Source organism: Aythya ferina (genome assembly GCF_964211825.1).
Source record: "Aythya ferina genome assembly, contig: HAP1_SCAFFOLD_115, whole genome shotgun sequence".
NCBI classification, from domain to species: Eukaryota; Metazoa; Chordata; class Aves; order Anseriformes; family Anatidae; genus Aythya; species Aythya ferina.
Window position 1 is genome coordinate 5,967 of NW_028181406.1, and position 26,279 is coordinate 32,245.

Below are 26,279 nucleotides of genomic sequence, written 5' to 3' on the forward strand. Positions count from 1 at the left end.
CTATCGAAGTTACTAGCTCGTTGGTCTTTGCTTTGGTGGTCATTTTCTGTCAGTAATTTGTCATATCACAGAATCACAGAATTTTCTAGGTTGGAAGAGACCTCAAGGTCATCGAGTCCAACCTCCAACCTAACGCTAACAGCCCTCCACTAAACCATATCCCTAAGCTCTATGCTTGTATTTGAGTACTGTAAATTGGCTAATTTTTCCTGATGAATTGAAGTTGATCGGACATTGGAAGTTGTGCCTGTAGCACCACCAGCTGAGCCTCAGAAGCCACAAGAGGAAGAAGTAAAGATGCTGGAGGAGGAAGAGAAGGATACCTTGTGTGACCTTAGAATTTTCTTGAGGGACGTTACTCACAGACTTGCCACTGACAGACGTTTCAGGGAATTTGCAAAGCCCGTTGACCCACAGAAGGTAAAGTAGTGCTGATCCGTGTGTGTCTGTAACTTCTCAGTGTTTGTACTTCTCAGCGTTTTGGGGAAGGTTCAACTTTGTTTTTAGGGCTGCACTGTTAGGATTTTGCAAGAAGCAGAGGCAGTGCTTTTACTTCTGCTGACTCTCAAATGTCTCTTATGGGATTATTCGCTGAAAGCCCTGGTTTCATTCTAAAAAGCCAGTCCAAATGCCAACACAGTTTGCTCGTGAAAAAGCTTTGATATGTAGGCGTGTCACAGCACTGAAAAGCACAGAGATCTTTCCTTATAATGACAAACAGTATTTACAGGACTACTTGAGTGAAGTCTGAAGCCCTTTCTTGGACTGTCAGTTCCTGTGGGAACAGGAATAGGAGCAGCAGTTTGTAAAAATAAGTTTTGAGATCCTGTTCTCTGTTTCATCTGGAACTCCTCAATAGGAATCAACCATAAGTGCAGTGTGTTTTCTTTTTCCTCCAATTGGCTGCTTAGATGCCTTTTTCTCCTTAATTTATGAGATAAGCCTAAACTAGGGGCGTATATTTCAAAGACAGGTGTAACTTGAATATACCTGGGGATCAGCAAAGTCGTCTTCATGTGGGCCTCCACTGGCTTTTCTTCCCCTTTTCTCCTAGGTTCTTGAGCTGTGAAAAATCTAGACAGATACATATGTCCTCATCTGAACTGGTCATTAGGCTCCTCTTCTGGTCTGAGGGAAGAAATGAGCACCTCAGGGCCCAGTTATCTCATTCTAAAGTAGATGCCTGCAATAGGTACTTCACAGGTGCAATTCATGCACCTTTTCCTCAATGTCGACAACAAAGAGAATGCCGGATGGCTTGCTCAGCTTTCACTGTTGTGATTTTCTGAAGCAAAGTGAAATGAATCTCCCACCCTCAGTGTTTCTTCTCTACCATGCACGTGCTTCTGACCTCCCTACTTCTTGTTGTCCTCTCGTGGCCGCTCTAATGAAAAATGAAAAAGCCCTTCCATTTTTGAGAAGCAAACTGGTTAATTTCAGCATCTTCTGATGCATCGCAAATGTTCAGAGTTTTTAGGAAGTCGTTTATTTAAAGTCTTCAGAATAATTTTGGTAGACAGTGTGCAAGGTTAAGAAAACCTCTGAATGCTTGTATTTGATCTGCAGGTACCTGACTATGCCACAAGGATTAAAGAGCCGATGGATCTTTCAACAGTTCTGACTCAAATTGACTCGCGCCAGTACCTCGCTGCAGGAGACTAGCTGAAGGACATCGATCTAATCTGTAACAATGCCTTCGAGTACTACCTGGATCAAAGATCTACAGGTGAGGATGTGCTTTATAGCCCTAGTTTAAAAAATCTGTCAAACATATAGATGGATAAATGCTGTGTGCGGACAATAGACTTCGGATGGATTAGATGATTTTGGACGTCCAGACTGTAAATATTTTATCATTTTGCTACTTGGGCATGGAATTGTGATATAAGTGTTCCCACGGAACTAATGCTTTTGTTTTAATTAACTTCGATGTTGTTATGCTGAAAATATTCACTGAGAGAACCTTTTGGAACAAACCTATGAAGAAAGCAATTTTTTTCTGTGATCAAAACAGTTTCATTGGTTGGTAGACAACATTCAGTTAAAGTGTGTAAAATTTCAGATAGTCACAGCGCCTATGTTTTGCAAGACACTGCATATTCAATGGTGAGGAACGAAATGGATACAGAGTTTAGACGACTTTGTGAACAAATTAAAGAATCTCGTGAGAAAAGAGGTACGTGCTTTAACGCTAAGTATTTGAAGACTTGTCTCTGCATTTGTAACTGAAAATGCACGACGAAGATCTTTGGTATCTATTCTTTCTTGCAAGGTCGCATCTCTGCAGCGTGTGCTCCATGCGACAACTCCAAGTCACCACAGCAGAACCCTGCTACTGAAGACGAGAAACCAGATGAGGAGATGCCAGCGGCACCTGTAGATGCCAGTACACCCATTTCTAATGGCAAGTTGCATTTTATTCAGCTGCTCTTGTCGTTCATACCTTCTCTGTTCTTGAGGCGCAACAGGTGTCTCTGATGCCTGGCTCTTTATGGCAGAGGTAGTTTGTTTTCAAATTGACTTCCAAATGGGAGAGAGAAATCCAGAGGTCATTCATTCAATATAGCGATGAATTAAAGTTCAAAGAAAGTTGGTTCATTTGATGTACTCTTACTGGAACTTCATTTTGTAAACAGAACGACCCCCCACTCAAGGATATCACAGCTTCCCTCCCGTACTAAAAATGATAGTGCTCACCCTTGTAGGAGCAGCAATGTGAAGAAGGTCAAGGGCAGTAAGAAGGGTTCGAAGCTTTGATATAACAAGCCTTTCACTTTTTTTGACAGAGCTCCTAATAAGCATCTTTAGCAAGGTCTGGAGATGGGAGAAAAACTCAAACTAGATTTTAATTCTAGGATGTATAATGTCAAGCTTGACTGTTCCTCTGAACAGTCAATTGAATTATTATTTTTTTTTAATTTAAATTAATTAGTTTATTTTTTTTAATTTAAATTCATTTGAATATAAAGTTTTTTGTTGTTGTTTTTCACGAAACACTAAGTTTATGTGAAAGGTTTTGCTGCAATATCTTTTTTCCAAGGATATTAAGCTTAAGTTATCCACAAGAAAACGGTGGGGAAAGGGAAGCTTTAGTTTTGAAAGCTTTTTTTTTTTTTTTTTTTTTTCTCTCCAGGTTTTTCTTGAGCACAGCAGCGTTTCAGTGTCTGCCTGCCATTAGTTGCCCCACTACCAAGTCAGGAGGGTCAATTAAACTTGCATGAGGCATAATTTCTTTATCTGAATCTACGTGGTTCACATAAATATATTCTTGTTTCCTTCTTTCCCTAGGATTATTCTTCTCCCAGTATTGAATGTTTCAACGGACACCGTTTAAGATCAGTGAGCAAAAGCATCCTGCGGTGTTCAGTCTCCAGCTTTGAAGAAAGTATGGCGATACTGAGGGGAAATGTCAAGAGAAGATGCTTTTCAAGGTACTGTATTTCTATATGTTCAATCTCTGTTCGATTTGTAGATTGAAAAGCAAGAGAGAAAGCATGTGCAGTGAGTTGTGGCCTGATAAACCTCCGGCTAAAATCAGCAGAGGCCTATGAGCATGCTGATGGCGTACCAGTACCTTAAAACTAGCATCCCTCTTCTCAGTGAAAGTCTTCCGCTTTTCTAAAAAAAACTGTTTTTTTCCCCAACCCCTTTGAGGTGGTGTTGTGGTTTAACCCGGCCGGCAGCTAAACACCACACAGCCCTTCTGCAACCCTCCCACCTCCCTCTCTGGGATGGGGGAGAGAAACGGGACAGTGAAGCCCGCGAGTTGAGATAAAGGCAGTTTATTAAGACAGGAAAATAATAATAATGATGGTGATGATGATAGTACTGCTACTAGTAATGTGTACAAAACAAGTGATGTACAATGCAGTTGCTCACTACCCGCTGACCAGTGCCCAGCGTACCCCCTAGCAGCCCGGCTGCCCCGCCCTATCCATGGTGCAGCGTGTTGCCATAAGGCATAGAATTCTTTGGCCAGTTGGGGTCGGCCATCCTGAGTCTGTCCCCTCGCAGCTGTTGCTGTGCGCCGATTCTGATCGCCAGTAGGACAGTGAGACACCGAAAGGTCCTTGGCTTGTTGTAAGTACTGCTCTGCAGCAATTGAAACATCGGGGTGGTATCAGCAATCTTCTAAACATCCTTTCACACATTCTAAGCCAAAACATAGCAACCTACCCGCTACTAGGAGGAGAACTAACGCTGTCCTAACTGAAACCAGGACATGTATCTTTTCCACTTGGGTGCTATTGCTCATAATTTTGAGAATTCAACATGAGCAAGCTAGGAAATGTGGGTACATACAGAACCGCGTGTATATGGCACGCAACAGACTTGGGATGTGGATCCTGCGTGAGGCCTACAGGCTTCTCTTTGTATACCATGGAGCACTGGCTTGTAAACATGGTGAAATTTCCCATCCTTGATGGGTCTAATACAACAAGTCTTTTCTCCCTTCTCTGCCCTGTCCTCTTTCTTAATGTAGGCAGTTGAGAAAGCCAAAATTGGAACGAAAAAAAGAATATAACACAGGTAAGTGGCTGTAAGTCCCCGGGATACCTATTTGCGCTGGTTACTGAAGAGGATGGCACTTGGTCACTCCATGGCTTTCATTTGGCCCCAAAGCCTTCTGTAGTCAGCTGAATTCACTCCTCAGTGACTTTTCTGTGAAGAGAGGTAGGTGCAAATAGGAGATTTTATGAATTCCTTGGGGAGGGAGCAGTGTGAATTGCAGCTTGGTAGGCACAAAGCAAACTGTTCTAATTGTGCAAAGTAAATCGATACTTGATAAGTTCAAACTCAGTTTTATAGCTGGCAAGCACAAAAGTAAACCTTAGCTGTGATCCTACCAGCACAGTGGTGTAGCTCTTCCCTTCCCCTTGTCCTCTTGGCTCTTTTAATGACAGTGCAAGCAACAAACCTGTGCCAAAGGGTGCTGTATGGTAAACAATGGGCAGGCTTTTTTCTAAAAAGCACGAGTTTGAGTTATGTGGTGTTTGGGTGTTTCTCTTGAAACGATTCTTCCCTCCTTGAGCTGTTAGATCCTAATGCAGGAAATGGAAGTGCTGCATGCATAAACAGAGTAATCAAACATACACCTCTTAGGAAGAGGCTTGCAATGTCCTAGTGTTTGTTTTGAGCACTGTTAGATACAGTTTGACATGAATGGAGTGAAAACACCTTAGAGAAAGGTGTTGATTGTTCTCACTTTTCCAAGACAGAAATAAGTGGAGTAGATTTCCCTCCTGCATGGAACAAAAGTTGCACGTTTGTTTTTGTCTGGCTAGCTTTCAGTCTCTTTAAAAATTTCCCTACAGGTCCCAGTTTTAAGTAGACAGTTTAAACGTGCAGAGCGATAAAGAAGTGGAATGCAGTGGTTGTGACACCAACTTCTGACCTGAAATGTAAAGAAAACTCAATCCACTTCAGGGTGCCTTTTTTGTCTGTCTGTTTCCATTTTACAAGAGCAACGGTGAAATAAGGAGAATCCCATCTTCACTGTTTCAAAATCCTTTGTTTCTGCGTTTCAGTCACCAGAACATTGAGGAGTAGAGCTGGTGCAAAAACTGTGAGACGAGTCCACGGAGAAAACAGGGACTTGGAGCTGCGCCGCAGCTGTAGAGTCGGACACAGTCGGTACTCGACTACTAACTCGTCCATTCTATTTGACAAACTTATGACAAAGTAAGTCATCTTTTCTTGCAGACCTCTTAGAATGATCTTTCTTCACAAGCCTTTGCACTATGGCATGATGTTGGCCTCGACTTGCTCTTTATTTTGACAGCAAAGAGGTATGGCTGCTCCTGGCATTTCCTTCCTGTTTACAGGGAGACAGCGTTACCTGGCTAGATAAACAGATTTTCTTGAAGGTGCTATTTCAGCATATAAGAATTGATTTAAAAAACAACAACAACAACAAAAGTGCTTCATGGCTTACTAGTTTTGTAATCTCACATTTCTCCAGGAATACTTGATTTGCTGCATTTCACCATTACACTCGTCAGCGCCGCTGATTCTGGTTTATCACTATTTGCATTGCAAATCTCCTTGTCCAAAGCTTAAACTGATGTATGCACTTCTTGAAAACAAAACCTGAAGTTGCAGAGCAGAAGACTCAAGTCATTATGTTAGCAGCTGTGTAACCATACTGCTTTCCAAGCATAAGATGTCCAGCTTATTTTGTTTCTATGAAGAGTTTAAATGGCTCCCGTTAAGCAAAGATGTCCCCACACTGATACTTACTATTAAGCAAGGATTCCACCTCCTTTGGCTGAGGTCTGCTCCCTTACTCACATTGGAACATTCATCCAAGTAGCCTGCAATTCCACACTCTCGGGGGAAAGTCCATAGAATAGAAAAGGTTCCTCCAGTCTCTTCCTCAGCCTTTTTTTGAAGCATGCAATAAAGCAAAACATTCACAGGCTGCCCTTCCATGCAAAACAAGGCAAATTAGTAAGACAGGAGCCACAAAACTGATTGTCCTTTAAAGTTAAAATGAGATTTGAAATAGATCGAGTTAGCAAGTGTTGTAAGTCTGTAGCTAAGTCTGGTTTTGCCAATGCAGCACAATTCGCTATCACGTAGCCAGAGCTGCTTCTGTAGCTCCAAGAAGCAAAACTGCTTTGACAAAATACTGTGTCATCAAAGCATTCGTTGGCTCAGTAGGCACGGCTCAGGTTCAACAAGTTTGTGAAAAAATGAGTACTAACAGAAGCAGCAGGGTCCAAAGAAACACTTTATGTCCCCACTGCGAAATGAGGGGCTTTACCTTGAGTGTTAGGCACACTGTCAATAGAAAAGCACTGTAACAGAATCTGCCACGGCAGTTTGCATGTTACTGAAAGACCATCAGAGTGGGACTGCAGCAAGATCATTGCGAAGTTACAAAAAAACCATGTGGGGGTGGGAGTTTAGTTGCGTTAGATAACACAATCTTAGATAAAGATTTTGGTCTTAACGTAAAAGTAAGGATGTCTACTGATTTCTTCAACTCCAACAACTGAAGCCCAAGCCTGAAAAATCGCCTTTAAGAATGCAAAGAAAATATTTAACTCTTCTGTATGTTCATACTTTGCTATCAAGCAAAGGAATGAATGCTGATGCCTTAACTATGTAGGGCTGTAGCTTACAGAGAGACTACACCTTCCTGTTTTTTTCCCTTTAAAAACATTAAGTGTACGTGAAATTATTTGGGGGTGTTTTCACATGCAAAGCCTAATGCAGTGCATGCAAGCCCTGTCATCTTCTTCGTCTAGTAGTGTCGCGTTAAGGGGTGTAGCCGATTGACCGTCATGGGTCCCGTCGGATTCAGGGTGCTGAACTATCACGGTCACGGATTCACCAACAACGCAGTACGGCCTCGCTCTAGTCGCATTCAAGGAGAACTCTCACAGCTAGGAAGAATGCAATTAAGTGCAATTTCTTACGGCGACAGGTACACAGGTTCTTTGGATTGTCAGTGATAAATTCACTGTCTGCAAAAGCAAGCTAGCATGCATGAAATGCACAGGTACACAGCCTAGGTATTAAGACATTAAAAAGCATCAAAACTCTAGAGATTTCTAAGATTCCACAGAGACGCCTGGTATAAGCAAGCGTTCAGATCTTACCCCACGGCGTCCCAATGGAGTGGGGGTGGGGGAGTGAGAGGCTCAGCCTGTCGAGTGATGTCAGAAGGAATCCTTCCTGATAGTATCTTCCCTAACATCCCCTTTCTCTTAAAGCAATTGGTATTATTTTCTATCTTTAAGGTGGAGCTTGAGTGACTCTAGTCATGCATATCTTGGTTGTGCTTGGTAGAAATGATCTCACTTGCGTTTAAAGGTACAGGCTCTGAGAAATTCCGAGGGCGTGCTCAGTGAGGGGTGGTTGCACCTTGGAGGCGGGTAGCTTTTGGGATGGAGGTGTGCTTATGATGCCTAGTCGCTTAAGGCGATTACTCCACAAGTAGTAACTTAGTGTTGATTTAACTCCAGCATATCTAAAACATAAGAAGGATGTTAGTATGGAAGAAGCCGATGAAACCAGTCCTTAAATCTTACTACTTATTGTGCGTGAGCAGACTGGCGTGAGTTTTAGCTATACTGGCAAATATCAAACCACACCTGTGTCGTCCCAAAGCTGGGAAAAAAACAAAAACAAAACCAAGGAAATGTTGAAGCAAATAGGGAGGCGTATAGCTTGTGCAGTCTTCTAGCTGAGAAAATAAAGAAGGAGAGAGACAGGTAGCCTTGAGCTAGCAGAAGCAAGGAAGAGAAGGGCTAAAAGGGAAAAAACAGGAAGGAGAACACCAGCTCCAGACTGACCTATAGTAACCTTTTTCTCATTAAGGGTCATTAGCACATTAAAAATCACACCTGTCAAAATGCTAATCTATGCTAATGTGGGATTCGGTGTGTGTCCCCCCTCTCCTGTTCCCCCTCCCCCCCGGTATTCCTCTGTAATGCACAAGCTCAGTGGAGATAAGTTAGGTGAGCTGTAATAACCAATCCAAAGGAGCCAAAGAGAGAGTTTTCACAAGTTTCCTGTGTATAAATGACGGTGATTCGAGTCAGAGGTGTGCTTGCTTTGCGAAAGATGGCCAAGTACCTGACTCTGCAGAGTTCTATAAGTAATTATATAATTAAAAGACCTTCGTGTGCATTCCGACTCTGGGTGCTTATTGGCGCGGTGCACTCTGCACGAACCTGCAGACAACATCTGTACTCGGTGTCATGCCTACAGACAACCCTCTGCTGTTTATTTATTCCTGCATATTTTTCTGTGCATTCAACACAACCCCTTTGGCACAACTAGTTAACCACGTAGCTGCCAGTCCACCACTCAGTTGCACTTGTGAAGAGGAAAAGCTATTTCCGTCTACTGGAGGAGCACATCCTCTAAATGCAAGCTTCACTCAGCTGGTCATTTACTGCAGGACAAGATTTGAAAAGTGTTGTTGAGTTCTGGGTTTCCTGCTTACAGGAAAAATTAAGTGCTAGATCGCCCTCTACTCCGCTTTGTCTGCTGCATTTAATGGAGATTAAACTGATTTCGTTTGCTCCTCCGTTTATGGACAATGAGCTGAAGGAACAGGTACAGCACATTAGCCTGGAATGCCTTCCCTCCCAACCAAAGTAAACTGGAGCTGTAACTAACACAAGCAGAAGCAAGGCTTCCGTGTTTTCAGCTGAATAAAGTTCCAACAAAATCATCCTCTGGGATTTGAAGGTTACTTCACATGACATGCCAACGACTCTTTTCCCTCCATTGTAAAGCGGATCCCTGCTGTTAGTTGCTCTAGAAGCAAAGGAATCATCGGTTTGGTTACCAAATAGCCGCTTCTGCAAACGAGAAGTGTTGTGCTCTCTCTTCCCTTTGAATGACTCCACACTTCTCATCAGCTACTGGATTGCTGACCTAGAATCAGAGAACATCCCAAGGTGGAAAGGACTCCCAATAATCACCAAGTCCAACTCGTGGCTCCACACAGGACCACCCCAAAGTGAGACCCGATGTCTGAGAGCATTGTTCAACACTTGTTGACCTCCGTCAGGCTCGGTGCCATGAGCAGTGCCCTGGGCAGCTGTCTCAGTAGCCAGCCACCCCCTCAGCGCAGCACCTGAGGCGCACGGGGCTCGGCGGGGCGGCCCGGGAGGGGAGGACGGCGGGGCGAAGTGGCAGCTCCCTCAGAGCCGTCTCCCCGCCGCCTCGGCCGCATGTCGTGGCTTTTTTGTGTCGGGGCTTTTTCATGTCGTGCCCTCGGTCTCTCGCCGTGGGTGAGATGCTGCTCCCCAGCGCGGACCCCTTGCGCGCGGGGCCTGCCCGCGGCGGCGGCGGGAGGGAAACCCCAACCCCAAAGCCCTCCCGGCAGGGAGAGCTCGGGGTGAGGGCCGATCCGGCACCGACAGTAAACACACGCCGGAGGAAACGCTCTGGTTTTAGCCATGAGCAGCGCGGCCAGGTTCACAAGGCGTCACGCTGGAGCTCCGAGTTCGGCGGCGTTCCGAGGCTGTTGTGGCGGTTGTGGAGACGGCCCCGGCTGAGGTGGCTGCTGCTGTCGCTGCTGTCCCCTCTGTCCCTGCTGTTGCCGCTGTTGCCGCTGTTCCCGGACCTTGGAGACCCCCGGCGGCTCCCTGTGCCAGGCCCTGTGGCCCCGGGGAGCTGCCCGCCGCCTCGTCGGCCAGCCCGGCAGCAATCCTGCCAGCACAGAATAGCCCACTGCGTTTCAGGGTAAAGTGACGATTAATTTCTATTTCCTGGCCTGGGTGCTGCTTTCTTCTTTAAGGAAGCTTCAAGGTTAAAGGTTCAACTCAGTTATGTCAGGGTTCAACTCCGTTTCGTGAAGGGGCTCTTGTACGAAAGCTTAAGCTGGGATTGACTCTCTGCTAAGCGGAGGCCAAACGTGGACCTACTGAGAAGCAGGTCCTAAGTGATAACATTTTCTAAAGAGACTGCTAAACACATCTGAAGAGTGCTGCTGCAGAACTCTGAATGGGGGCATAGCAACTGTCTTAAGTGATCTGGAATCTTGAATTTACTTTTCAATGGACAAGAGGTGTGTCTCTCAAGGCAAACAAAGAGAGGAGTAACACCCTCTCTTGTCACTCATGTCAACATAAATTTATGCTCAGAGCGTAGGTGTAGGAACAGCATCGGTATGTATATGGAACATCGGGAGAGGAAGCTCTATCGGTATTTACAGTTTTTCTACTACCTTGCCAGAGAGACGTCATCTCCAAATGAGAAATGGATGTATTTTGAAACAGTGGTGGTGGATCGGATTTCTTCTTTCTAGTGTTAATATTTGCTCTTGAATCGTACTTAATAGCTGGTAACACCTCAATCAGTTGTCAAAAATAAACTTAAAAATGTGTAAGGCTTATCTCATTGGTCAGTATAAAGATCAAGGTCTTCCCTTCCCTTCCCTTCCCTTCCCTTCCCTTCCCTTCCCTTCCCTTCCCTTCCCTTCCCTTCCCTTCCCTTCCCTTCCCTTCCCTTCCCTTCCCTTCCCTTCCCTTCCCTTCCCTTCCCTTCCCTTCCCTTCCCTTCCCTTCCCTTCCCTTCCCTTCCCTTCCCTTCCCTTCCCTTCCCTTCCCTTCCCTTCCCTTCCCTTCCCTTTTCATTTTCCCCAGTATTGTTTTTCTGTTCTTCTTCTCACTGCAGTCTTGATTTTGTTTCTTGTCCCTTAAGTATGTTTCCAATGTGTTGCTGAAACATTTTCCCTTTCAATCCTAAAAAAGGAGCTGTCACTGGTGAAGATCGGAGCTTATCCCTGAGCCCAGGAGCTGTCACCTTAGTCTTCCAATCGGACAAGGACGACTTCATTTCTCATGTAAATGCATTTGTCAGGTTTGCGTATTGTTTTTTCAGGAATGGAAAGTGTGTATAGAATGGATTTAAAATCAATTTTAAATGTAAAACGTCAAGGCAAAAAAGTTCTAATTACAACCTCTGCACACAATTTGCCAGCCGTGGGACTAGGAGTTTTCTTATTTACTGTGTTTTGTTTAACGTGTCTGAAGTTTAATGGACAGCAATCAAGGCGTGCTAGAAATCTGAAAGCACTTTATGCTTTGTTCTCTCCGTCATTTTGGTATAACAAACTAGCTTATGTTTTAAACCCTCCATGAGGTTAGTGGTTTCCCTAAAGGTAACAAGTCCCTGTGTGCTACAGTAAGACAGTAACAAAACATGAAGTATAGAAGTTCATCCTGTCATTATTCAGCTTCTGCCTATGGACACACAACTACGCTTATTTAAAGCGGTATCACCTTGAAACCTAATCAGCATTTTAAAAAGGACTTTGTAGCAGTTATTGGCTTTTGTCCTGGAGGGCTGAGGTTTGTTTTGTTTTGTTTTACATTCAGCATTTCCGTTTCTAGCTTACATTCCCCTGTTGTTTTGCATGAGGAAAGCGTGCAACTTGACAAAGTAGAACGGAAAGAGCTGCTTTTTAGTCTAACTTTTCAGTTTGTCGTAGGAGTTTTAAATGTGGTAGGAGTAAAACACCAGAAGTACTGCTGCCAAAGTTATATTCAAACTCGTCTTTCTTGGAGAAGCAGAAGAAGCCCAGGGAGAAATAAATTTGCAAATATGCTCTTCATGCTCTCCTTTCCCAAGATTTCTCTGAGATATAGCCCATCCTCTGTGGGTTTTGAGGTATATGGTTCCCAGGAGTGAAAAGGAGGGCCAAACATCTCTCCTCTTGGATCTCAGCATGCCAGGGCTTTAGTGTACTGCCACTTACAGCTCCGCTTTTTCACCTGGAAAAAGCGACCGCATGATGTAGACTGAGGAGCCCTCACAGATTAGCTTGCCGTCACCAAGTGACGCCCAGAAAAGGTGTATTTAAAAGCTAGGCTCATTATAGAATCACAACAAACCCCTCATGACTGGTGCAGTAGACAGTGAGGTAGAGGGCGAGCCCTGGAAAGACAGAAGAAAAGTAGCAGTGAGTTCTGGGTACCTTTGTGCAGACGAAACAGAAAAACTCAGGCAGTGAAGTAATAGTGTTCCGTTACTAATGCCAGCAATAGATAATTGCAACAATTATCTATTAGATCATAGGTACTAATTAACAGATAATTGCGCAACTCCGGAAATCAATAAATAACTGATTCCCCTCAGAGAATGTCTTCTACATTTTTATATTTAAAAGACTCCAGAGTTGTAATGGATTAAAATCCTACGGAAGGGAAAGAAATGGCATCAGCCACTAGTTCTGCAGAAGCGAAAAGTAATACTGATAGAGTTTAGATGGAAATTTTCACTTTGTGTGTTTAGTTTGGGGATTCTTTTTAAATCATTCATACCAGCGATTTAGTTCTTAAGGCTGTTTCTTTGAGATTAAGTGACAGGACTTCTGTTACTCTTTTCTTCTTGGAGTGCTTCTTGATATTCTTACGTCAGCCAGAACTTCTGTCTCTGTTGCAGATGTGAACAATGACCGTAGCTAAGAAGCCCAAATCTTCAAAGCCTAAAAAGCCCTCTTCAAGGCGGTCTGGCAAATCCAAGAAACCAAGTCCTAAAATACTGATGTCACGCACCGCCAACTGGGGCCGGATAGTGCCTGCAGAAGATTCAAGCCAAGTCTCTGTGGCCCAAGGACGTGGAGGTGCTATTTACTGTAGATCATCTGAAAAATCTAAGGCTTTTGCCCCAAGAGATCTAAGTAAGTGTGCGTTCTATCCTGCCTCCATTGTCTTCAAAGCAAAAGTAGAAAATGCAGTTCTTACTTGTTGCACTGATAGAGAAGGGGACTACTGTGAAGAAAGACTTCAAAAGTGAATCCCCTAAGGCAACTGAAGTGACTGATGTTACAGAAATTAATTTTGATATATTTACAGTCAACAGAGAAATACGGGGAGCTTTTTGTAATGCACAGATTCCTCCATGTCTTTTCTGTTTTGCAGAGAAAAGTGTTTGATTGTTGCTATTCACAGCTTCCATTTTTCACAGTTTTTTTGAAGGATAACATTGCTCAGGAAAAAATCTGGTATCTGTAGGGGTACCGTCATTCCTAGTTCCTAGTTTTTACGTTTTTACCGTATAATTTCAAGTCTAAGTTTGTGGTTTAAATTATAATAAGGAAAAAAACAGTAGTTGAGTTAATCAGGTTAAAGATTATAGATGGAGAGGAACTTGGCATTAGGTGCTACAAACAGAATGGCAGTTAGCCTTGCCTTAGAAGAATTAAAATGGTTGACTAAAATTGTTTTTTTTTTTTTTTTTTTTTTTTTTCCCCAAAACATTGTGTTGACCAGCCAATTTGAATTTGGTGGTATTAAAGCTGTCTGCAATAAGTTTTTCTGGTTTGGATTGTAGCTAGCTCCTCTAGGTGCTCCTGCAGAATAGTATTTTTTTAAATACCTTTCTTCGAAACAAACAAACAAGATCTCTTTTTAAATTTAACTTTCTTGCAGTCGTTAATGATGGAATTGCTCCGCCACAGAGCATTCTTTTTCCACCTGAGAAGATTTGTATGGATTGGCGAGAAACACAAAGTGTTGGTGTTGGCCTGTACAATCTTGGCAACACATGTTTTCTTAATGCTACTCTACAGTGTTTGACCTACACACCCCCACTTGCCAATTACATGCTTTCTCTTGAGCACAGCCAGTCATGTGAGTACTTTCTAACAGTATTTTGAATCTGTTGGATAGCTCTGAAGGTGAAAGAACAGCAGTGATTCTGTGAGATAAGCTTATTTGCCTGATTTTACCTGTAGCAGCTGGCTTTGAGCACTGTATTAGCAGTGGGCTCCGAATAGCATATGGAGTGCAATTAATGCACCATGTTTTATTTATTTAGTTATTTGTTTGTTTGTTTGTTTGTTTGTTTATTAAAGGATCATTTATTGCTTCATGGGAATAATGAAGTGCATTGGACAGTAATGCATTTGGTAGTAATTTTAGAGAGTAATACATTTTGCAGCCTGTGGAGTTCACATTCCTGTCAGCCTTTACAACTGCGACTTTGCAGTAGTCTTTTAGATTTCTCATCACAAAATGCATTTGAATACAGGCTTAGTGGATATTTTTCTTCTGTCAAGTTGTGTGAAATGAAATGTTACAAGACTGTTGGGACATTGGCATCTTGGGAGAATAGAATGTAGCAAGGAGAGTGGATATTGTATCTATAGTTTAAATTGTACTTAGATGTTTGTAGGTATGGATATTTTGCTGGACTGGGATGCTTTGTTCTTTCACTCTTCAGGTCGTGAACAAGATTTTTGCATGATGTGCACGATGGAGACTCACATTAACCAGGCCCTGCGTTGCACTGTTGATGCCATCGAGCCTACGCATGTTATCAGTAATCTCAGTCGTAAGTGGCTTCAGATGTGTTTCTTTTCGATAGCTTGTAATCTTCAAATAATTATTTGATGTGTCTAAGTGGTTTTAACACTCCAATGAAGAGAGATTTTAGAAATACAAGAATGATTTCATTTTTAAATGAGGTCAATACTATCATCTTCTTATTTAGGAATAGGACAACATTTCCGTTTTGGCAGTCAAGAAGACGCACACGAGTTCTTGCGCTATACTGTTGATGCTATGCAGGAAGCGTGCTTGAACGGAAGCACCGAGTAAGCATAAACAAGTTCACTTTCATACATTCTCTAGCACCTTCTAGTCCTTTATTTACTCTCAGAAATGATCTCTAGCACCTTTTAGTGCCTTATTTACTATCAGCAACGCAAGTCTACATCATCCTTGGTTTTCATCAAACTCTTTGAAGAGTTAACTCTGTGCCTTAAATCTTCTGAGGTCTGATTATAATTTATTTCCAGATTGGACAGATCTTCTCAAGCTACCACCATCATTCATCAAATATTTGGAGGATTTCTAAGATCGAGAGGTACTTGAAAAAATATTCCTGTCCTTAGAACTGATCTGTGTCTTTTGTCGGTAGTAAAGCAGTCTGTAGTTTGTCTAAAGTAGTATCTGTCAACAACTTGAATTTGGACAGTTAGTCTCCTTCACATAATGTTAAGCATTTATATTTTGCTTCCAGTGAAGTGCTTGAATTGCAAAGCAGTTTCGGATACGTATGAGGCATTTCTTGATATCACTTTGGATATAAAGGTAAGATGTTTTCTAAATATAATTCATGATGTTTAAGTACATGCATAACTTTCTAAATTAAACTTGTTTAACTTAAAAAACCAAACCACATATAATGTTAAAACGTAAGAGCTTGGTGGTGCTAAGGAAGTGGATTGGACTTTGTCCTTCCGTGGAACCCATGTAAATAGTCTCCACATTTGCATTGGGTTTAAGGGGAAAGAATTCTCTTTCTGCAAAAATTATAATGCTGTCATACTTCTTTGTTGTTCTACCTCAATGTACATCTAATTGTTAGACTGATGAATTTGTCCCCAGTATTGATGACAAAGCACACTATAGATGCTGTGTAGGCAACTGGGAAAAGTATTTGTTCCAAAGTCAAATGCCTTCCAGGTGAGGTCAATGCTGAGCATGCTCTTTCTGCCTCCTTCTTCACAGTGCTCCTAGTAGATCGCTTGAGTATGTTAGTAAGATTCTCTTATAAACTACTAGTATGTGTCTGGAATTTTGAATTACGGTGACTTTGCGCTCTTCTTTCTCGCTGCTCTAGGCGGTTTCGTCTGTTAGCAGAGCTCTGGAACTCTTTGTGAAACCTGAAGAGCTAGATGGAGAGAATTGCTATAAATGTAGCGAGTAAGATTTTGACGTCAGTTTTCTATGTTGCATGACTCTGTTGGACTACCTCTAAACTTTGGATCTACTTACAAGTTTTGTGGACGTTTATAAAAGACTTGGATTTTTGTTTCCTTGGAGGGGGGAAGTCTTGTTCATAGGCATTCCCTATGGGTTTGCAATTCTCTGGCTTGTATTTTGCCATCAGAATTCAAAAAGAGCTACTTTTGTTCTTTCTATTTATTAGCTCTCGACAGTACTTTTCTTGATGTAAACTGCCCAGTTTCCGTTGTTCTCTGGGCTAGTGGCTAATTTTCACTGCTTACACCGTAGGTCCTACCTTGGAGCGGGCAATGTGTCAAACTGAACTATTTTGTTTCAAAGGATGGCAGATGGTTTCAGTGTCTTTCCAGACAAGCTCAGTACATGAAGACTTCCTACTGTTAAATGTCTCCCTCCTGTAGAATGACCATGTGCTTCTGTTGTATTTTTGATGTTGATAGTCGACCTATGTTGGAGATTATTTGCAATTTCTAGCCCTGGGGACCAAGGCTCTCTCGTTCCGCTTTCAGTATTTGTATTTCCCTTGAAAGCTGAAAGAATGTTTCCAGGATTGGAGTTCAAATAGCCACTTTTGTAGACCAAGAAATGGTACCTTGCCATCCAACCTGGTCATACCCTTTTGTGAGAGATTCCTGTTCCCGCTATGCTCTGAGTTGTTGGGAAAATTGACCTTCTTCTGTGTATTAACAAACCTGACACGCAGTGCATGGGTTTATGAAAAGAAAAAAGACCAACCTATTATGCAAGTAAATATCATTCAAATAGCATAGGCATGCGTGAGACATTAAAAGGAGTTTGTTTTGGGGGCGAAAAAAGAAGATGCCTTCAAACACTTATCTCTGCTTGTTTTTAAGGTGTAAAAAGATGGTTCCTGCATCCAAGAGATTTACCATACACCGTTCTTCCAAGGTTCTCACAATATCACTGAAAAGATTTGCAGATTTCACAGGTGGAAAGATCAACAAGGTATATTTACCACTGTAATGCAACTATATCATTGTGTAATGGGACATCCCCCAAAGCTGTTAATATTTTCAGACAATAATTGTAGACTAACGACTATGGCTTATTCTTTCTCTTAATATCAATAAAGTTCCCGCTTGACAAGAAGCATATGCTTTCCTCTGAGAAGGCTGATTCATCAGGAAACAGTTCTCTGCAACTTCTAGTCTTAACCGTTGTTTATGGGAAGACTTATTTGTAGTGAATCAAGAAATATATTCTAGAAATATATTCTAGAAATCAATTCTAGTCTGTGTTTTTTGGAAGTGTTTTTCTCTGGCTAGTCCACGAAGTACTCTGGGATAATTTTTCTATCTTCTTGATGTCTCTTTAGGAGGTGAAATATCCGGAGTATTTGGACCTGAGAGCCTACATGTCGCAGTCAATGGGAGAACCACTGCTCTATGCCTTATACGCGGTGCTGGTACATCACGGTGTCAGCTGTCACTCAGGACACTATATATGCTATGTAAAGGTAGAAGTCAACAGCATTTCTAACAGGGTAAAGGTTGTGCTGGCAAACCAATTAAAGCATGACTAGCAGCTACTGTTTCTAGGGAAAAAGATTTCATTATATTTTTATTTGACACCTGTGTATTTTGTTCCTATCCGTGATTTCATTTGGAAAACGTGCAATTCACCTAAAGAAATCATTGTCTTTATTTGCAGGCTGGTAATGGACTTTGGTATCAGATGAATGATGCTAAAGTAGTGCATACTGACATTAAAAGAGTTCTTGGTCAGCAAGCTTACATACTTTTTTATATCAGGTAATAACAAATCTTAAAATGTGTTCAGAAGAGATTTACTTTCCTGTTATTGATATTTTTCTGTTTTGCAAGTGTTTTTCTTGCTGTCCCGGGAGAAGATTATTATTTGTCTAATTCAGTTCTGTCTAACCTGAAATTCTCTGTGTCGTTTATTATCTTTTGTTGCTTGGCCTTAAACTGCAGCACTTGTGTAAATTGCTATCTATGTGTTATCTGTAGCTGGCTACTTTAGAGAAGGAGAGAAATGAAGGTCATCTGTGGTGTAAGAATGAATTATTGCTCTGCAAGTGATAGTCTTAGTAGGAAGACTGTTCTCTACTTTTCAGTCTGTAGTCTTGGCGAAGCCTTCTGTAGAGAAGGCTTCCATATCGTATGAGCTGTTCCTCTAAAATGATAGGATGGGATTTAATCCAAGAGTAGGCTGAAAGAAAAACTAAACTACGATCACTGCTCTTTTCTGAAGGCGCTATGATTTGACACTTGGAGAACGTGCGTTTTACTTGCCAGCACCATCTTATCCCTGTTCATTCCCTCCTGGTCAGCAGGGGGCTAATAGTAAGCAGGCTGGATTTCTGGGACCACGACTTCTTCCTCATATGATTAAGGTAATTCAGGGAAGCGGGAGGGCAGATAACGGCACCAAACTGCTAGTGGGTTTGGGGTTTGGTGTGGGGTTTTTTGTTTGGTTTTCGGCATCTTAGTTTTGTTTTCCTTCCCACGCTGCAGCTTTCTTCACAGCCCTCATGCTACAGCCAGAGTCATTCAAACAGTGGTTACTGCTAAATTGTGCAGCCATGCGACTCCATTACTTTATAGCTCCAAGACAGCTTTCTAAAGCACAGAGAGCTACGCTCTTTGACTATTTAAGCAGAGTGTACTAATCCTCAAATCATTTAAAAGAGGACTTGTTTTTCCTATCCTCGTCACTTTAGCTAAGACAGGGAAAACTAAATGTCTTATTCCTGAGCACCAGAACGATTACTTCAGGCTTTTCAGGGTATGTTTAAAGGGGAAAATAAATATATTTGGGAATAGCAGCAGGTAATGTTAAGTTGCTTGGCTGTTTTTCAAAGATGATGTTAATTTGATACCAATCTGCAGTAAACCAAAAGCAGGAATTGAATACGCTTATTGGACTTGCATTTATCCTTAAAGGGCAGTGTGTTTTTCTTTTTAGGTGTTAAGACCATTTGTAGAAACACTCAGTAGGAGAGTTTTGTGTTTCAAAATGTTACATGCAGTGTTTGCGTTAATCCATCTTGCAATTTCTTCTTTTTAAATACAGAATTCAAGCCGTTTAAATGGAAATGGATCCATAAAAGAGGACACAAAGACCACTGGTGTCACCCTAAAAAGGCCATCTTCAGCACCACCAATGGCCTGTGTTCAAAACCAGGCAATTACCAGGCCTTCAATTACTGATACGTCAGGAAAACAGAAGATCACCATCAGTATTCACAATAAATTGCCTGCTCGTCAGACTGTGTCACAGCCTGACTGTCTTAGCAGTGCTGTGGAGGATGAAGATCTCTACCAGGCTGTTCCTTCATCCACAATTACAAATTCGGTAATGCAAATGAAGCAAATGCAAACAAACAAAAAAGTTTCTGATGAAATTTTTGTGGAGCCAACAGTGAATGAAAATCCTAAACTCAGCTCTGATAACACAGTCCCTTATGGTGCAGAATCTTCAGGAAAATCTGAGGAGGAGTCAAAGGGCTTATTTCAAAGGAATTTGAAATGCAATGCAATGTCCTCTAATGGAATTTTGGTTGGAAAGGTAGTCCGTACATTGCAGCATTCCAATTCTTCCTGTCAGAATGCTGACAAAGGAAGATCCCAGCATGAGCTGCCAAAAACAGATTCACTAAATGGTGCTATTAGGTTAGTTACTGAATCTAAAGAAAACGGACTGAAACTTGATGATTCCACTTGCCGAGTTGAACCTGTTAAACCTTCTGAGATGTTCTTTTCTAAAACAAATGGATTGCTTGAAACATAGATTTGCTCCATCGAGAATTTCTCACCTACGATGTATTCGGGAGTGTTTATTGTGTTCCTAATTCAGGTGAAATACTGAGAAAACACAGCACACATGTGATCGTAAGGCTTTGTGGTATTATCCCCTTAGAATTTGCAGACCTGAGCTTACATTAGAACTTGTCAACTTAAGCTCAGCTGAGATAAAAATTCCTAAGTTTCATAAAGTAGATTTTGGGGGGTGAGTTGGGGTTATCTTTGAAGTGTAGATAATGCATACAACTGACAGCGGTCTTGCTTACCATTTAATGGAGACATTCTGACAAGACTAGTCCTCAGTACTACTACAAATAGTATTTTTTTGTCTGCTGACTTGTGCGTTTTAATTGCAGATGCCTGGAGCTATGCCTTCAGTCAATCGAGAAGTCATCACGGAGTCCTTCAGAGCCAGCCAGCTGAACAGCTTGTCAGAGGAAATGAGGTAAAATGAGCACAGTCTGATTAAGACAAGACTTTATGGAAGTTCGTTACAGTTTTATCTGTCTACTAATAGTATTTAATGGAAGGATTTAAATTAGTACAATTCCATACTGTGTGTCCAGTGTCACGAACAGAACTAATGATCAGCACTGAGCATATCACTCTGATGCAGGTTGGTGCCTCAAGGAGAACTTGTGTTCCTTTATAGAATGTTTTTCCATTTTTCTCCACTGTCTGGAGAAACACTGGCTGTTCCCCGCTCGCCCCTATGCCTTTTTTCTCAGAGCAGCAGGTGGAAGGAGACAGATGCGTTTGCTTTTTTAGTGCAATGGCTTCAGAAGCAAGAGGGGCAAAAGCACTTTCTCTGGGAGCTGAAGAAGGTGTCCTAATCACAGGAGAGGTTTCTAAATGGCATATCTTTGCGAGCGTTCCTGTAGTCCGGAGGTTTTTGTTTGTTTGTTTGCCTTTGGAAGGTTTTACTCTTAATATTCACGTCCTTCAGCAGAAGTGAGAAATGGGTTTTTATTTTATGCAGTGTTGCGGAACCTCCGAAATCTCCTGGGAATGATGAATACCTCGCCCAGTACCAATGTGATGACCGTGGAGACAAGGAGAAACCAAGAAGATCAAAAGAACGTGACCTCATTTCAAAAGAAAATGTTTTGTCCGGCAAAGAGTCTTGTGAGCCTGGTGAGAAATTGCGGCAAACTTCCTCTCTCAAGTCTGACACTGAATGTAGCTCTAACAATCTTTCTTCCTTAGCTATTGCAGATAGACGCCAAGATACAAAGGACAAGACTAAAACCACTGAGAAAGAGCATTACCGAAGCAAGAGGGAACATGCTCCTAGTGAAGAGAAGGAGAGTCAAAAAGCAGGTCCTTCCAGCAAGAGGAGGTGTTCTCAGAGCGTGGAATTTGTTGAGCAAAAGAGTCACAAGCAGGAGTACTGGGAGGGAAGCAGGTACAGATCTTTCCCTCGTGAAAGAAACAGCCCTGAGAATGGCAGAAGAGCCGTCAAATATTCAAAGTACAGATCTGGCAGCGGAGGAAGATCAGAACAAGGTAGCAATAGGTACTACCGATCCAAAGGGGAAAGAAGTTGGAGCAGAGAAAGATACTATCGAGACGAAGCACAGAGATGGGAAAGATGTGGCTATTACAAGGATTACTATTCACCTCATGCGACAGGAGACAGTAGAGAGAGAAAGTTCTCTCACAGCGATTCAGCCTTTGACAGATCGACTGCAACTTACTACTGCAGGTCACATAAGTATTATCATTACAAAAGCAGATGGCCTCACGGTTCCCTCTTGAGAGAGGAAGATGTACGTCGCTTTAGCACACCCCGAGCAGACTTGCATCGTTGCTCGGTACCTCATCAACATTCCAGAAGACATTCTCGTGAAAGACATGCGCTTCCACCTGTGTCAGCTCATTTGGAGAACTGTCGCCAGAAAAATGAAACAGAAGGAAACAGAAAAAGAAAATATACCCGTGCAGAAGGTAGTGAAAGTGAAATAGAAAGGAAAGACAGAAAGATAGAAAAGGAGCTTGTAGGTGGTGAAAAAAATGCAAAAATATCACAAGTTCTGGAAGAAAAAGAAGTCTAAGGATAAAGATGGAGAGAAGGATTCCAAGTAAGCAAGGATTCCGGCATACTCCGCATTTTTTATCCTAATTCTTTTCTGGGTGCTTCTCATGTCTTTTTTTTTTTTTTTTTTTTTTTTTTTTTTCTGGTAGTTTCTAAGTTCTTTAGATAGCACCAGCTGGCTGGGGATCATGTTGTTAGGTTGATCAGTGAAGACAGGAAAGCTCTTGCTGAATTGTGTCAGAGCACTAGCTTTGGACCACATAGTTCGAATCACATCCGTACACCATTCCAGATTAGGTTAAAAGATTTTTTCTGCTTGCACGTATTCCAGAGCTAGCCGTTGTTAATGATCTGTGTACAAACCAGGACCTATGGTCCTTCAATCTGACGGCTTAAGTTTGCTGCATCTAAAGTAAGTTGCGTGTGCACAAAGCACCACAAAATAGCTGACATGCTGCAAATCATCACCTGTGGTAAAATAAATCAGGTTTCATATAGGCAACAAGTGCCACATCTTTTTTTCCCTTTTTAACTTGCATGTTTCTTTCAGACTTCATGATTTGTGTTTCTGTGCGCTCCGCTTTGACAATGCCAATCGCAAGCGTAAGAAAAAGAAGAAAAAGGAGAAGAAAAAGAAGAAAAAGGAGAAACACCAGGAAAGCAAAAGGCTCCTTGGAACACTTAGATCCTCGTTTCCAGAAGATAATGCGGGAGAAGAAGGAAGAATGCCATCCTCCAGATGGCTCTTCATGTGAATAATGCAGAAGTGAGAGCAGTAAACAACCTTACAAGGAAGGGAAGACTTCCAGTGCAGGCGAAAGCAAGAAATACTGCTCCATCGCATCCAACGACTATACTAAAGGTAAGCGGCCGCAGCGTGTGTGAGGAATTCCTTTTATATTAATCTCGAGATTATTTCAAACAGTCTTGAAGTGCTTGATGACTTAACAGTCTGCAGATTTATTATCAAATCAAAAAAAAACCCCACTTGGTAGACTATTTTTTTCCCAGTTTTGAATGGCCACTAGGAAAGAAGGCCTGAAATAAAGAGGTTAAAGGCAAATGGTTTTCATTTGGTTTGATGATGAAGTGGCAAACAAGAGGAAGAGTTGCAAGCTCCCTTCTTAAATTCAGTCCAGCCAAGTAGGAAAAGTAAATGTGGACGGACAGCTGTATCTTGGCAAAGAAGATAGTAGGGAGCAAGGAGGTTTAGCAGTCAAGATGGAAGGTGATGCCATGAGGCTTAGAGGCTAGTAATGTTCTAATGAATCACAGCCTTCCTAAAAAAAACCTGCCTGAACAATTCACGTGAATAACATACTACCTTCAGCTATTTCAGCTTCTTGCTGTACAGCTGAATGCCTTTTACGTAATGTTTGGAGAAGTAAAATCTCGGAAGAGGTTTTCATATCTTTTGCCCAGTTTGGATGATGAAGTTAATTGCCAGAGTCAGTAGATTCTGGCACTGACAAGTTTCTTCAAGCTTAAGAGCGAGTGCAATTGTTTCCAAGCATTTTTCTTTTCTGAGACAGGGAGCACCAGAAGTTGTCATCTTAAAATACGACATGGAGGGGAGGCTGGTTGTTCACACATTCTTGCCAACATTCATGCAATCTGTCCCATTATCAAGAACAAAATTAGGGACTGAACGGAGGTCTTTCAAATTCCAGTGTTGCAAAAATGGACTTTTTACGATACTAATGTCAAAAGAATCCTGATTGTACTAGACTGGAAGTATCTCTTCTAGCTGAAAAATCAGGAAGAGCACAGAAGAAAATGCCTCTGCTCTACTGCTCTTCGGGCTTCAGTGAATTCTCTGGCCAGCAGATGGCGAACTCGTTCTCTCTAAACCAGTCCAAAGTAGAGGAAGAAAGTCAACGTCTTGCATGCATTACACAAGTGCGGGGCATGGGGATCCCTGGGCTATATACGTGAAAGAGATGTTCGTTGATAAATACAGCAGTACCCGCCCCACTTGGATACACTGCTTGCAAGGTAAGCAGGATAGGAGGGCTGTGCAAAGCAATTCTGTTAAATTGAGGAATTCAAGTATTTCGTCAAGCCTGAAGATACTAATTAGTTTCCTTTTGGGGAAGGTCAGTCTTTCAAAGCAAAGAAAAAATGTCTCTTAAGCAGGATTTTCTGAATGGTGGAATCTAATCTGAAAAAAGACCACTTCCACACGTTAATTATTTGCTGGTTTATTATTTTTAATTTTCTACTGTATTGAACCTCTTAAAGAAGCTAGGGACAGACTAGGAGCAACGGAGGACTTGTTAGAGTGCCTTTTAAACCGGAATCATGTTCCTTTGAATAAATGAACAAGGATAGCTAGTGACAATTTGTGATTTAAGGAAATTGCAGATACGTGAGAGAAAGAGCAGCATTAAAGCAGTTAAATTCCTGCATTCCTAAGTGCTCTCTCTAGCAAGTTAGTGAACGCTTCTGTTCTGTGGCTAGGATTTGGTCAGCTTTGATCACTAGTAAACCAAGGATGCCGTCCAGTCAAACCTTCATATGACTGTAACTTACCTAAGGTCAACCGTTTGCTATCAAAGCAGGTAGCTTGGTCCTACTATTCTGTACAGCTCACCAATTTTAGCATAGAATTCAAATGTAGTCCGTTTAATGGGAGGACTTTGGAAGCCGCCTTCTCCAGTCAGTTCAGATGTCGGCGAGGGGCTGGTGAGCCGCTGGGACGGAACTCCCGTTGCCCGGGTTCCCCAAGCAACCGCCCCACTCTCCAGCCACCATGGCAGGTCCAGCAGCCGGCTCCCGCTCCTCCCGGGGCTGCGGCCCTGCTGGCGAGCCCAGCGCCCCAGAGCTCAGCCCAGCGGCCTTTTTCCCACAGAGGGTTTCCCCAGACGGCTTCCGCGGCTTGCGCAGATGCAAAACTCCCCCTTCGTCGTCCCAGCCGTGCCGCCAACGGTGGCTGCCTGGCTGCTGCCCTCCCTCCCCGGAGCGACGGCGCTGCCCTTGCAGCCCCCGCAGGTACCCACCCTCCCCTCCGCGCTGCCCCAGGCCACCGTCTGGCACGTGGTGCCGGGGGTCCAGGGGCAGGTGCTGCAGCTCCCCGCCGGGGTGCAGCTGCCACCTGGGGGGCACCTCCCAGCCCAGGGGCACCACCTGCAGCTTGGGCAGCTCCCCGCCGGGGGGCAGCTCCCTGCTGTGGGGCAGCTCCCCGCCGTGGGGCACCAGCTGCAGCTGGTGCAGCTCCCCGCTGTGGGGCAAAACCTGCAGCTGGTGCAGCTCCCCGCTGTGGAGCAAAACCTGCAGCTGGTGCAGCTCCCAAGCATGGGGCACCAGCTGCAGCTGGTGCAGCTCCCCGCCGGGGGGCAGCTCCCCCACACCGCTCCTCCCTGTGCCCCCGTCCATCAGTGGGGACAGCCCATGGTGACGGGGACACTGGTACCCCACCATGCGCTGGGGCTGGGGCCCAGGGCCGTGCTCCATGGGGAGCTCCTGCACCCCGCAGGCACCTGCCTGTTGCAGGCCCCCGCCCAGCGCAACCCCCCGCCACCCCTCGTCCCGGGGCCTCCGCTGCGGGGGCAGGCGCTCCCCACGCCCCGCACCCTGAGCAGCAGCCGGGGGCAGCTGCCGGAGCCCTGCTTGCACGCCGTGGGGCTCAGCGAGGACCAGGGGCCCCCGCTGCCCGGCCCCACTGCCCCCAAGCCTGCCCAGGCTCCAAGGACCGCCAGCACCCAGACGGCGACGCCTGACGGTGAGTTTGGGGCTGGCACAGCCGGCCGCTGGGCGCCCCACACCCAGGGGCCATGGGAAAGCTGACATCGCCCGTCTTGGGGGATTTTCTTGCTTCGTCCTCAGCGGCGACAGCCCCGCAGGTGCCTGAGGAGCCCCCGCAGCTGCCCGAGCTGGGCCCTGATGCCTTTGCCGAGGCCTTTCCAGAGCTGGCAGGGGACAGCCAGCAGCTGCAGCACATGCAGGACGAGCTCCTGGCCGACCTGGACATCCCCATCCCCGGCATGGAGGAGCTGCTCAGCTGGCTCGATGCCGTGGAGCCCCAGGACGCCTTCCCCGATTTGCCCAGCAGTCCTGCCCTCAGCCGCTTCCTCTCGCAGCTGCCCGACCTCTGCGAGGACATCGAGGAGCCGAGCACGCAGGGACTGGAAGCCACAGGAGCCCTCGGTGAGGTCCCCTCAACCCCTGGGCTGCGCCCCGAGAAGCTTGAGGGTGGGCTGTCGCTGCAGTCCCCCGTCGTGCCAGCAGTGAGCC

General features: G+C 43.8%; 1 pseudogene across 1 annotated transcript; it reads left to right on the forward strand.

Moving 5' to 3' along the window:
• Positions 1-301: 301 nt before the first annotated feature.
• LOC311428689 (ubiquitin carboxyl-terminal hydrolase 42-like) lies at positions 302-23,711 on the forward strand (annotated as a pseudogene). The gene is made up of 24 exons (XR_014698884.1): positions 302-420; positions 1,567-1,726; positions 2,063-2,176; positions 2,273-2,404; positions 3,289-3,431; positions 5,529-5,682; positions 11,220-11,311; positions 12,913-13,150; positions 13,902-14,102; positions 14,695-14,805; positions 14,965-15,067; positions 15,272-15,339; positions 15,496-15,566; positions 16,099-16,181; positions 17,078-17,189; positions 17,560-17,700; positions 17,895-17,995; positions 18,459-18,600; positions 19,281-19,562; positions 20,368-20,456; positions 20,991-21,145; positions 21,218-22,092; positions 22,597-22,908; positions 23,579-23,711. The product of XR_014698884.1 is annotated as a ubiquitin carboxyl-terminal hydrolase 42-like (transcript).
• Positions 23,712-26,279: the final 2,568 nt, after the last annotated feature.